Source organism: Parasteatoda tepidariorum, chromosome 4 (assembly GCF_043381705.1).
Source record: "Parasteatoda tepidariorum isolate YZ-2023 chromosome 4, CAS_Ptep_4.0, whole genome shotgun sequence".
Classification (NCBI taxonomy): Eukaryota; Metazoa; Arthropoda; class Arachnida; order Araneae; family Theridiidae; genus Parasteatoda; species Parasteatoda tepidariorum.
This window is the reverse complement of record NC_092207.1, coordinates 79,383,833-79,396,800: the sequence shown is the minus strand read 5'-3', so window position 1 is coordinate 79,396,800 and position 12,968 is coordinate 79,383,833. Positions and strand designations below refer to the sequence as shown.

At 29.9% G+C, this 12,968-nt stretch overlaps 1 protein-coding gene and 1 pseudogene across 1 annotated transcript in view; both read right to left on the bottom strand.

Annotated features, from left to right (window-relative positions):
- Nucleotides 1-12,968, bottom strand: part of LOC107437870 (uncharacterized) — a 76,800-nt gene that overhangs the window by 61,089 nt on the left and 2,743 nt on the right. The gene's annotated exons all lie outside the window — the stretch shown is intronic.
- On the bottom strand, nucleotides 1,029-12,026 carry LOC122269275 (alcohol dehydrogenase [acceptor]-like; annotated as a pseudogene).

Below are 12,968 nucleotides of genomic sequence, written 5' to 3'. Positions count from 1 at the left end.
TGTTTCGTTCTACAATGTTCAAGCGGGACTTTTGTATGTGCTGCTTAAGACAACATCTTTTTTGGATAAATAACCAACTTACTTCTTCTTTGATTTTAGAAATGAGGAAACTGGTTCGATTAATTCGTTCAACCATTCATTCATCCACAGATCATGATTTTGACCTGAACCAGAAAACTATCAATTTCTAAATCTAGTGCATCCCCCCGAGGTATAATTTGTTATGGGAGCATGGAGGATTTTGTGACCCGACCAATTTAACGCACACCAGTCTTCAGTTACTACACAGGGAGTCTTCGGCTGGCAGGAATCGAACTTCCATTCTCACGAACCTGAATCCAGCTCTCTACCAAAAAGACTATCCCGGCCGAGAAATTTGCCATTAGAAGAAAGTTGGTCCAGAAATAGTTTTACAGCTTATAGACAATTTGGGTAAAGTACTGTTTAAATTGCCTAAAACTCAACCTATTCAGTAGTTTGAAGTTAATACGTTGTTTCCTAAATCGTACCTGCGCGAATTAGAACTGCACACGTGGTACGATTTATCCAATTACATGACGTTTTCGACAGAGTGCTATTTCAAGCATCAAACAATAGTTAACTAGTAAGGAAAAGAGTAGAACGTAACAAAATTAAAATTACTTAATGTATTTAATATTCTTCGCACAACTTTAGTTTAACTAAGTCTTTATTCCGGATATTCGAAAATTGTATTAAAGACTTGTGTAGCTGATTAATTTGAATAAAAGCTTAACGCAAGTACACAGCAACTTTATGCTTCTGCATAGACTTCCATATGAAAATAACTTCCTAATTTATCCTAAAACGTTCTGTACATAATGCTTAAAGATCTTTTATTTTCTATGTTGTCAGTGTTTTCGATTGAGACTTTTTTTCTCTGTTTAAGATAGAGCTTTGTAATTTTTGTAGATATTTTCATAAGTGATTTAAAATATTTAATATGAATGCGTTTGATTATGTGTATGAATTTGTGTGTTCTGTGTATTTTTTAAAAAAACAAAGTAAACTAATGTATTTAGAATTTTTTATTTTTAGTTTGGCGAGCTTAGATACAAAGATATTTAAAGTTCAGCAACGAACCAGAGACCGCACAAACTTTCGCTCATCAAATATCAAGAAATGTGAATCATTTGAAAAACTTAAAGAATATTAAATATTAAGTAATTTTGAAAAGTTTAAAAAAAACTTCAAATTTTATAATTTTTCACTGGTATTTTTAATTTATAGCTTTTAAAGTGATACATTGTTTTTTTCTTCTGAAACTCTAACTAGTATAATAGGAAAAAAGCAATTATTACTTTTAGTATTACTGTCCTCAAAAATATGTTTTGAAAAAAGGTACCTTGTAAGATAAAAAAAAAATTAAGCTTAAGCTTTACAATAGTTAATGCTAGATTTTATAATATCTGCTGCCTTTTCAGCCACCATGATGACTGGAGCGTTAGTGTTTCCTGAAGGAATGATAGGCATGATTGAGGCATCAACAACACGAAGACCTTGAATTCCTTTCACCCTAAAAACAAATAAAATAGAAATTATGCTATTAGCTGAAGTAAAAAATGATTGCTTTACCTGTGCAATTGCAAACTATAAATTAAGTTCTAAGATTTAATTTCATCGATCAACAAAACATGATTGATAGCAGAAGGAATCTGAGAAATTTAGAAAGATGATTATTAGAATCATCTTTTAAGTTTCGATCTTCAATTAAACCTATTTTAATGTTTAATACATTCGTCTTCCTCTAATGTGATTTGTAAGATTTTGATAATGTTTTTCCCTTAGCTTAATTATTAGTATTCGACCCTTCATGTGTATATTTCCTTTTTCATTTTTGCTAGTGGTTCTAAAAATGCATATTAAGGGAACACCATGCTATTTTACCAATATTTTTGTTTTAAGTTTATAAAGTAACTAAAATAGGAATTAAAATATGCATACAAGAAATACTAGTTGCTCCATTTTGTGAAAATATGGATTGAAATTTTAAGTATTTAATAAGTAACATTTAGACAAATATATATAACGTAAATTTTCATAATTTTATATTGTTTAATTTAGCTGATATACATAAAAAGCAAGATAAAAGCACAAATAAAGCCACAAAAAAGACACATTATAGATTCTGTCCAGTAAGGAAGAAAATCTTCGTCAATGTGAGTGCATGGAAGGGAGGATTGAAATATAGAGGTGGAGAAGAAAACTGCTAACGAGTTACAAAAAAAACATTAATGACAAATAAATAAAAACATTTTTTAAAGAAATGAAAATTGTTAAAGTAATACGTAATCTTTTGTTAATAAGTAATTTCAGAACCATTAGCAAAAATAAAAATAATAATTTTAGAAAAACACAACGAGCGAAAAATAAGCAAAATAAATTTTTATCAAATTGCGCGAAATTGTTCACCATTATATAAATAGGTTTGCAAACTCAAAAAGTTCCTGAGAAATTAAATCTCAAAAAAAAAGTTAAATACTTAAAATTCGACTAATTTCTCACAAATTTTGTATTTTGCCATGTAAAATTATATTTTTGTAAATTCTTCAAAAAATGTTATACCTTTACAAAACTTGACCATTATTTAAAAAAAAGGATATATAGTAAATATTTACTAAGATTTCTTTTTCGCAAATCAATATCTCTGGATAAACAAATTTTATAATTGTGTGCAAAAATTTTCAATTCGCTTAAAAAGCTCTCGAGATATAGTGAAATACGCGAAAAGTAAGATTAACATTAAGGGGTCAAAACTTTGGTGAGTTCTCTTGAAAAACTATTGCGACCATATTTCCCAAATTGCTGCTACTTCCTATATTTTGGGGGTCAGAAATCCTAACCCGTCAAAGAAATGGGATGTTTATTCAGCGAAAGTACGTTTTTATGCCTGATTTCATAACTTAAAATATCGTCTGCACTTCTTAATTAGCATATTCGAAGTTACCCTCTCGAGCCATTAAGATCGAATCCTGGAGCGTGAAGATCCGATCATTAGATCGAAAGTAATTCAGGGTTGTCCTTTTTTTATTTTGCTCACTGTCCACTGAATTTTATGTAGATATGTTCAGAATTGCGAATTTGTAGCAGGTACCCTCGTGAATATAAACATTCTGCTTTATTTCTTATACATAATGACTATAATAAAAATTATATGCAAAGTGTTTCACCCCTCAAAATTCAAGCATTCGAATTCGTAGATGTATTTGGATAAAATTAAAATTATAAAAATGTGTTGCCAAGGAAAAATAAATTATGATTCTGAATTTCATTAGTTCAAAATGTTTTTTACCTTAATAGCGGATCTACAACGGTACTAGGATCTTTTGAATCTCCCATTTTAGTAGTACTCACTGGATGACCCGTTGTAATTACTACGGATTGAGCAACACACCTGAAATAATCATCTCCATTTATTTCAAACTGTTCACAACCTGGATATGTTGTGCTGAATGGCTTTGATCCTACTTTCTCCATTGATTTACTCGTCCCAATTTTATAGCATAACTTCATTCCTAATCAGCCAAAAATTGAGAATAGTAAGAAAACTGCAAAGTGTGCATAAAACTATAGAAACTTTTTAAAGATTTATATGTGCTCAAACACGTATTTTGTATATTTATATATTTCTATTCTATTTTTTGTCCACCTTTTGGTGGTACAGTGAAACCCGTGTTAGCTAATCACTTGAGGTGCACTGCTTTAGGATAAATTTACACTGGTGGTCAGTTTATAGAAGATAATGAGTCATCGTTCTTTTTTATAATTTCTCATATCTTCTTATTCTTACATATTGTCAACCGAATTAAAGAAAATTAAAATCAGATTTTTTGTAAACATGCGCATAAGTTTTATTTAGCAAATACTCCATAAATCTTAAGAAAGGAAATTAACTATCAGAATGATTTACAATTCGTTACATATTGAGCTGATTTGTCTTTTTAAGGAAAATCCAACAAAAAAATTTTATTAGTCTTGCATACAAGTTATTTGTTGCATGTATGCATAATTTCTTCAAACGTCATTACACAAGAACTTATGTAATTAAAAAGAATTAACATTTTATTCATTTAATTAACGTTTTATTCATTCAATCAATTTTGAGTACTTTTTTGCTCTTGCAAATATCTTTGATATAAATTTACAAATTCCTTCGTTGCACTAATAAATTTCCAGAAGAAAAACAAATTGGGGGGAGTCAGGAGTTTAGAATAGCATTCATTATTATTCAGCAAATTTGCTTTAATTCAGTGGTCAGCGCACAAGATAGGCAGGTGGTTAAATTATAAAGGTTATCTTTTTATTATATAGATAACTTCGGCTCTTGGATAGAGGTCAATTTACAAGAGTGTTCAATTAGACACATTTTATTGTATTTTGAAGTTTTATTTTTCAATAGCAGATTACCTTCAACCACAGCATCCAAGTCACTAGGATCAGCGAAATAATTTGGATCTATAAGAGGGGGATCAAATGGGTTGGCTGATTGGAGTGTGACGGTTCCTCTACTGAGAAAGACAAAGTTGAGAAAGACAAAAATACGCTGGTTTGTCACTATAGGGACCATATATCTGCTCATAAGCCTGAAAGTGTAACTCTCCGTTAGATTCATTTTATGTATAACGAAGAGGCTACAGTTTTGTTCGCTTTTAGCTCACTAACTCCCGTAATTGCCTCTTATTCATCGACATATTTCAAACAAAAAAGGGGATCACATTGCTTATAAAAGAGAATTATTTAATTTATTTCAGAGCATTTTGTAATTGAGTAAAACGTGACTGAAATTATTGATTATTTAGATTTGAAGAAAATGCTAATTGTGCGTGATCGCACAGTAAGTGATGAATGAAAAGTAATTTTACTTGTTGGCAATAAATAATAATAGCCATGCCAAAAACAGCTTTTATCATTTTTTTAGTCTTTTGAATTTAAAAAATTGTGATATATATAGGGTAAACCAACCAGTTGATAATTCTCCAACTGATTATCAAATCCCTCTTTACTTCTCATACATTTTTCTCTAGACCTTCGCATTTTCGAGAATCTAAGTCTTATCTTCTAGCATAGCAAAATAAAAAATAACGTAAAAAAAAAAAAAAAAAAAAAAAAAAAAAAAAAAAAAAAAAAAAAAAAGCGAAAAAGTCATTTGATTTTACCAAATTTCAACTCTGTATTTTTGTTTGCAGAGTGGCTCACGAAGTATTTTCACCACAAGATTCACAAACTAGTTATCGAATGTTATTTTTTTTTATTCAATCGCATTATCTGTACATTTTTCTACACTCTTTCGTAATTTCAAATTTCTGTGCCTTATAACTTTCGCCTAAAAAAAACATAATATAATAGTAAAGACCAAACACTGCAGTAGAGGTGACGCTTATGTTTTTCTAAATATAGAAAAAAGTGCTTTAAACAATAGAAAAATTAAACTTTATAGGATTTTTGTTCTAATTTCTTAATTACCAGTACCAGGTCTAAGCAGATTCATCTTTTCGTCTTATTTTGAAAAATGAACTAAAAGTATTCCGACATTCAAAGAAGATACTAACCCTATTTTTCGAAGATCTGTCTCCAAGGAAAATAAAAACGCCATAGTTTAAGTGCCTTGCACTTGAAGCAATGTGATGATTTTAAACTATATATATAATCTTGCCGTGAAGAATTATCTGTACTTTAGAACAGACAAATAACTTGAATATGTTAAAAGATATTAAGCTTTTTTAAAATTCGCCAATTTGATGACGTTTTTCGATCTAAATAAAAATTATCAAAACTACTGCCGTATTCTCAATTTTTGCAAATTTTTATGAGCCCTGGTAATGCATCATAGGAGTAAGTTTTTTAAATATTAAAAAGTTAGACCACAAACTCTTTTCATTTTCACTAAGCTGCAGCTTTTCTCCATATTGACGTTTTGCGGCATTTTCAAAATAAGCGTAGACAGCGCTGGGTTTAGATAGGCTAAACTTGACGCAACAGTTGCATTAAGAGTTGTTAAGTAACAAAAATTGTTAACAGTTGTTAAATAACAGTCAGGAGATCAAAACTATCAGATTTAAAGACGAAAACTATCAGGATTTATATGATTGCTAAAAATAAATGGGAAAATTTTTATCCCATACCAATCCTACTCGTGTCAAGCTCCTATACAACTGTTAAACTTTGAATTTATTTTTTATAAGTATATAAAAGATGCGAAATAATTCTAAAGTGGCTATCGTTATTTGAGAGTGGCAAAAACCATTAGAAAGTAATATCTAATACAATGAGTATATATCTACTATTTTTGATTGTTTACTTTTATGTTTTAATTCCTTTAAATCGCATAAATTTAAAATATTTCATTTTCCACATTGTCAATATTAAAAAATTGCAAGAGCTGCCGATCCCCCAGTTTTTGGTTTGTTAGATTCAATGTTACATTTTTGTTCGCTGGGGAAAAACTATAAGACTTGGAAGCTTAAAATTACGAAGTAAATTGAAATTACAGACAATGAAATTTTAAAAAAAATTTAAATTAGTTTTGAGAATTGTTCTAAAGTTATAACAAATGTAAATACTTTTATGGGAATTTTTCCCAGTTTTTTTTTCTTAATATTCACTTCTTATTCGTTGTTGTAGAGAATTTATATTTTCTTTACAAGATTTTTATTTTACAAACTCGCGCTCGAGTCAAAAGTAGCAAAAGAAGAGCGAGATAGAGAGAGGTCGAAAGTTACCACATATAAATCTCAACATTTATGAAGATCTTTTTTAAAAATCAAAATAATTAATATAGAGCGATTAAAAAAACGTTATTTAATTGAATTGTAGTGAGTCTCCTCAAAAAAAAATTACTTCATGTTTATTTCTTCTCTTTGAGTAACACAATCTGTATTCCTTAGTTACAAACATTTTTTTTTTCAAGTACAGATGATTATTTTGCGAATCTAGTTAATTCTTTATTTCGTTACGATTAACATATTTTACAATAAATTGCTTCAAATTTCGTATTATTTTTAAAACAAAATTTTCAGGGTTATTTTAGTGGCAAATATAGACGTCTAAGGAAAAAAAACAATGAATGAGAAGCAATTACTAGGGTTGACGAGCTGAGCCTCCTAGTTTTAAAATAAAAACAGTTATCATTTACACTGTGATATTTATATTAAAGTGTTATTATACTGCTTAAAAATGTGAAACAATTAAAATGTACCTCAGTAGTCAATCCAAACTGCGACTGAGCCGTAGAAGCCGGAAATTCTATGAAATAAATTTCAAAAGTAGGATCATCTACTTGTGGTCTTATAGATTTGCTATTTAAAAATCCCATCACTGACACGAATTCTATGGAAGAGAGAGGACCTGAAAAAAGTTATTAAAAATAAGAATAAAATGTTTTGACAACAGTGCATTTCGATGCAATACGTACTGCACTACGCTATTTTAAAAAATAATCAAGAAAATATTCTTATTCTGTAAAAACAAAATTTAAATTTTAAATTTTAAATTCCTGATAATACACAAACCTTTTCTATTATTAATGTAATCAATAATATTAGTAGTGTTAGATAGCTTCTCCGCTGCATTCGGAATACTTGAATCCAGTTCAAAATTTAAAATAGCTCCGCAGTGATCTTGCAAATTTTTTCCGACCGGCAAATCAGCAACTACTGGTATCTGAAAATCGAATGCTTTTTAAACTTCGGATTATACAATTAAATGCCACATCACTAATTAATAATATATTACCATATTCAGATAATATAAGAAAATATATATATTAAAAATATATTACATTACTATAAATACATGCTATTTTTCTCCCAATTTTATTTTTTACATAATACTATCTATATGCGATATCAGAAAAAGGTAAGTATATCACACTGTGATACGTAACTAATGAAGTGTTGTCATGTTTTAAGAATATTTAAAGTACTCAGACAGTTATTTTTATTCTTCTATTTTCAAAACTGGAAATTTTAAAAAAAAAAACACTTTTTTTGTTAAACTGGATCAGTTAAAATCCTAAGTGTCAAAAATTGAATTTTTTAGTTAAAATAAATGATTTTAAGGTGAAAATTAAAAATTTTTGCAATAATTTATGTTAATTTCCCTCCCTAGGCAGAATTATAAATTCACCCTAAACATTTTACAAAGAATTAAACTTTTACCTACTAATTTAGTGCACAATAATTTTTAATAATAATTATAACATTACTAAGCTGATTTTAAACAAGACATTTCAGTTTTAAGCAAGCTACTATTTAAACCTAGTTTCAGCAGTGTATTACATGGCTACAAAACATGGCTCTTGCGCCAAACATCAATGAATCAATTTTGTCAACATCAATGAATCAATTTCTCAAATTTGAATTAAATTCAAACTCAATTTATACTAAGTACAGAATTGAGATTGAAATTTGTATCAGTGTTATGCTGCATTTTTAGAACTGCCCACATACATGGTGTTAAGTTTTTCATTTTTATAATTTTTTCAAGTGTCACACAATTTATTTACATGTTTAATTTCTTACTTTTTAAAATATTACTTAATATGCCGCGTTTTTGATACTTCTTCGATAACGGCAAAGAAAAATTTCATGTGAGTCCGTTGGCAATATGGACTGTAACCTTCGATATTTCACTTTTCCCTCCAGATCATTCGTTATTTTTATGGTGAGCCCTTGTTTCAGCAGCGCGTCTTTATAAAGCATGCAACAATTCAGTATCCCGCCAGATGTAAAGTATGTCTCACAATACAAAGTTTACATTTGCAAAAAGCCATGAAATGGTATAAGAATGGCATACAATTCAAAACAAATAACAAATTATAAAAATTCAGTGGAAGCTTGCTGACAATCGGAGTTTGCTTGTTGAATGACAGCGCTCCGTCCTCACATAGCACTTCAAACCTAAGCATTACTCAAAAGTTTCAAATAGAAAATTTCGGACCATCCGCCATACAGCCCGGATTTATTCTTTTACCTGAAAAACCATCCACCAGGACAAAACTTTCACTACGGTGCTGAGAACAAAACTGAAGTTGAAATGTGGCGGCTAAATTCTATGACTGTGTTATACAAAATCTCGTACCCAGAATTAATAAATTCTTTTTTAATGGCGGCAACTATCTCAAATAAGGCATGTAGCAATAAAGAAATTGTAATGCACATTTAATCAATTAAAGTTTCCTCAAGTGAGTAATGCAGCATTGTATCTTTGCTTTTCGAAAACGCGTCGTATATTTAACTTTTTTTTTACGTGAATCGCATTATTTTTGTTTTTATATTTTCCCAACGTTTCTAGCAACTCTCGCAGACAAAATTATTTAACTGTTCCTGTTATATTTATGAGAATATCTTATTTCTTTCAAGCGATTTTGCTTGATAAAGTTAGTCAGCAACAGTAATTCGCCATTAATATGTCTCCATTTAAAAAAAAATAAAAAAATAAAAAATATATACTATTCAAGAGATAGCATTGTTCTGGAACTATGCACAACTAAAACGCCCCGCTTACCTGCTTCTTCTCAAAATCTTCGAGAATCTCAAAAATATTCTTTATTAAATAAAATTAAATAATTAAAAGCATCTCGACTCTAGAAAAGGTTATTTAAAAGCACTATCGAAATTTTATTTTAATGAAATATTGAAATATATAATTTGTTTTTCTTCCTTTTCAATTCTAATGTGTGTGTTTAAGTTCGAATTTTCGTTTGTTTCTTAGAGATTTCTTTATTAAATAAAATTAAATAATTAAAAGCATCTCGACTCTAGAAAAGGTTATTTAAAAGCACTATCGAAATTTTATTTTAATGAAATATTGAAATATATAATTTGCTTTTCTTCCTTTGCAATTCTAATGTGTGTGTTTATGTTCGAATTTTTGTTTGTTTCTTAGAGATTTTTCAAAATTAACAAAAGGCACCTTTGCCTAAAATAATTGCATTTTAATCCGATTTCGCTACTCACACCATGTTTTTCGAGCTCTTCCCTTGGACCAATTCCTGACAACATTAGCAATTGAGCAGTATTCGTTGAACCAGCTGACATTATAACTTCTTTCTTAGCCTTCACGGAATAAGTTGTGCCACTTACATCATACGAAACACCCACAACTTTGTTATTCTCGATGAGGATCTACAAATGAGACGAAAAGAAAGGCTTATAAGTTTTCTACTAACAAAAAAAAGAGATTCGATTTTCTCCATGTTGAAATTATATAAACGCAATTTCCTTATTTATGAAGCAACTAATAAACATTTTTGAATACTTTTTGATTCTATAAAATATATTTTGTTGAACTTAATAAACAGAGTTTAATTTTAAAAATAACTTTGATTACTTTTTTCCACTTTCAAAGTGTTTAAAGTTTAAATTTACAAAAATATTTACGGCTGAAAAAATTAAAATTTCGTAGCATGGTTCAATAAAACACATATCAGTAAATAGAAAGAAAAAAATATTTAAAAAAAATACATGCATGGAAGAATATGGTTAAGATGGAAAAAAAAGTCCCATTTCTGACTGTGAAAGAGACATTTCCTTAGATAATTTTTAAAAATTAAAAGCATTTATTACATATGTACCGTTAAATCCCTTTTTTAAGAAAGATATATATGAAATAAATTTAATCCGTACACCTTGCTTTTAAAAAATACACTTAAAATAAGAACACATATCTTTTTTTTAATTATTATTACAGTCGCGTATACTAAATAATTTATAAAATGACAAAATAGAGGACCAAAAAAGTAATGATGTTTTCTTTCTGTTATTGACCATCGAACGTAAAATTCGTTAATCATAAAAATTAGAATGAAACATCATTAAACCATAAAAATTAGCTAATTCTTTCATTCTTGGGACAAAGAAATAGAATATTCTGGTTTTCACAATAATAGTTCTTACTACTAGACATTTAATTTAAATACGAATCTGAAATGTAAATTTTACCAAATAAATGGCTATTATATAATGCTCTAAGGCAGTGTTCCACAACCGACGGTCAGCGGACCGGTACCGGTCCGTGGATCAAATGGTACCGGGCCGCCCATTTCATTGAAACTGACTTTAAATTCCTTGGTTTATACCCAAAATTAAAAATATCTGGTAAGGAATGGATCTGCGACCCATTTGTCAACAAATCGGGCGAATCTAGCATGTTTGTGCAGGAAGAAGGTCAACTGCTGGAGATTGCAAATGACGGCGGCCTTAAAACTACGTTCTGCCGGTGTTCTGGATTAAAGACATGGCAGAATACCCCGAGATTGTCACTACAGCACTTAAATCCTTGTTGCCATTTCCAACAACCTATCTGTATGAAGCGGGATTTTCGGCAGTAACAGCAACCAAAAGAAAGCATCGGAATAAACTGGACTTAAGCAACACACTTCAGGTGTCATTGTTACCGATTACCCCCCAGATGGAACAGTCTCATTGCAAAGGGTTCTCATTGATTTAAGGTTCTAGTAAGTTAAAATGTTACATCACTTCATATTTATTTTTTGGTGCAACTGTATTTTATTTTGAAGGCATGTTTGAATACAATTTAATTAAAATTAATAAGTCAAAATAATCAAAAATATAAACAATCAACCCCCTAGAGGGCCGCGGTAAAATTATCAAACGTTGACAGGTCCGCGGTGATAAAAAGGTTGGGGAACACTGCTCTAAGGTATCATGATAAAATTACTAAATTTAAATTCCTTTCCTACCAAACGAAATGGTAATAAAACGATTTTGGTAAAATTAACCAATTATGGTTAATTTTATCAAAAGTAATTCTCAAAGCACATCAGTAAGAACATCGTACTTTCTGACTTTCTCATAAAGCCATAGTTTAACCATACTTTTTTTTCTCAGTAAAATAAAAAGTTATCAGCATCATTATACCTTTTTGACGAAGGCGTTTGGCAAAATATGTAGATTAGTCCTTTTTTCAGCAGGTACTAAATAAGCCTTGGCTGTGCTGCAACGCTGTTGATTGCGTATAGTGGCTTGAGGATCATAAAAACCTATAAATAAATTTTAATATTTTTATTATATGCTGTGTATAATGGGCAAATCTAATCGATGACAGAAATCTAATCGATGAGTATGTGGGGATTATATATTATAGATTATGTCAACCTTCATCTATCAAAAGGTTCCTCGTGATAGAATCAAGTTAACATGTCTTATATACTAGTGATTTGGTATTTAATATTTATAGTGGTAGTTACGCCACATTACTTCCCTTCCAGAATTTTATCTGCGATAGAATTCGATGAACGAATACCACTAGTTGATTCATGCTGTCAATTTATTTTTATCCATTTTGCTCATTATATTTTATCTTCATATCATTTCGCTCATTTTTTTTTTCAATATTGTTTATTGACCGGGAGACTTTATTACTTCACCGGACTTTTTTCTCTTTCTTTGAGCAGTATATTTTTAAGCAAATCAACTGTTTAATGTGGACCATCCTTCGATATTAGCAAGTTCTTATCACGTCCGCAGGTCACCAATGTGGGGATTATATATTACAGACCATGTCAACCTTCATCTATCAAAAGGTACCTCGTGATAGAATCAAGTTAACATGTCCTATATACAAGTGATTTGGTTGGTTGATTGGTGTCGTATCCTCTATTGAATCATATTTCATGGTGTGCTTGAATAGTTTTTGGTATTTCTATGGCATTAAAAGAATACAAATCCACTTCTGTGGGGTAGTTTAAGAGGTGAAGGCCTGCAGCGACTGCAGGGCAGTTAAAAACATGATATGGTGTCAGTTCCACATTAAGAAAGTTGCCACAGTTTTGATATTTTCTAGTCTCATCTGTAGAAATTTTCATGTTTTTATGATGTTTTGTTCTTAGTCTGATGAGAGTAGAGGCTGTCTTCCTATCAATGTCAAGATTAGTTATTTGATCGTGGGCTTTGATTTTTAAAGGGTTGAATAGTCTTGACTTTGCACCC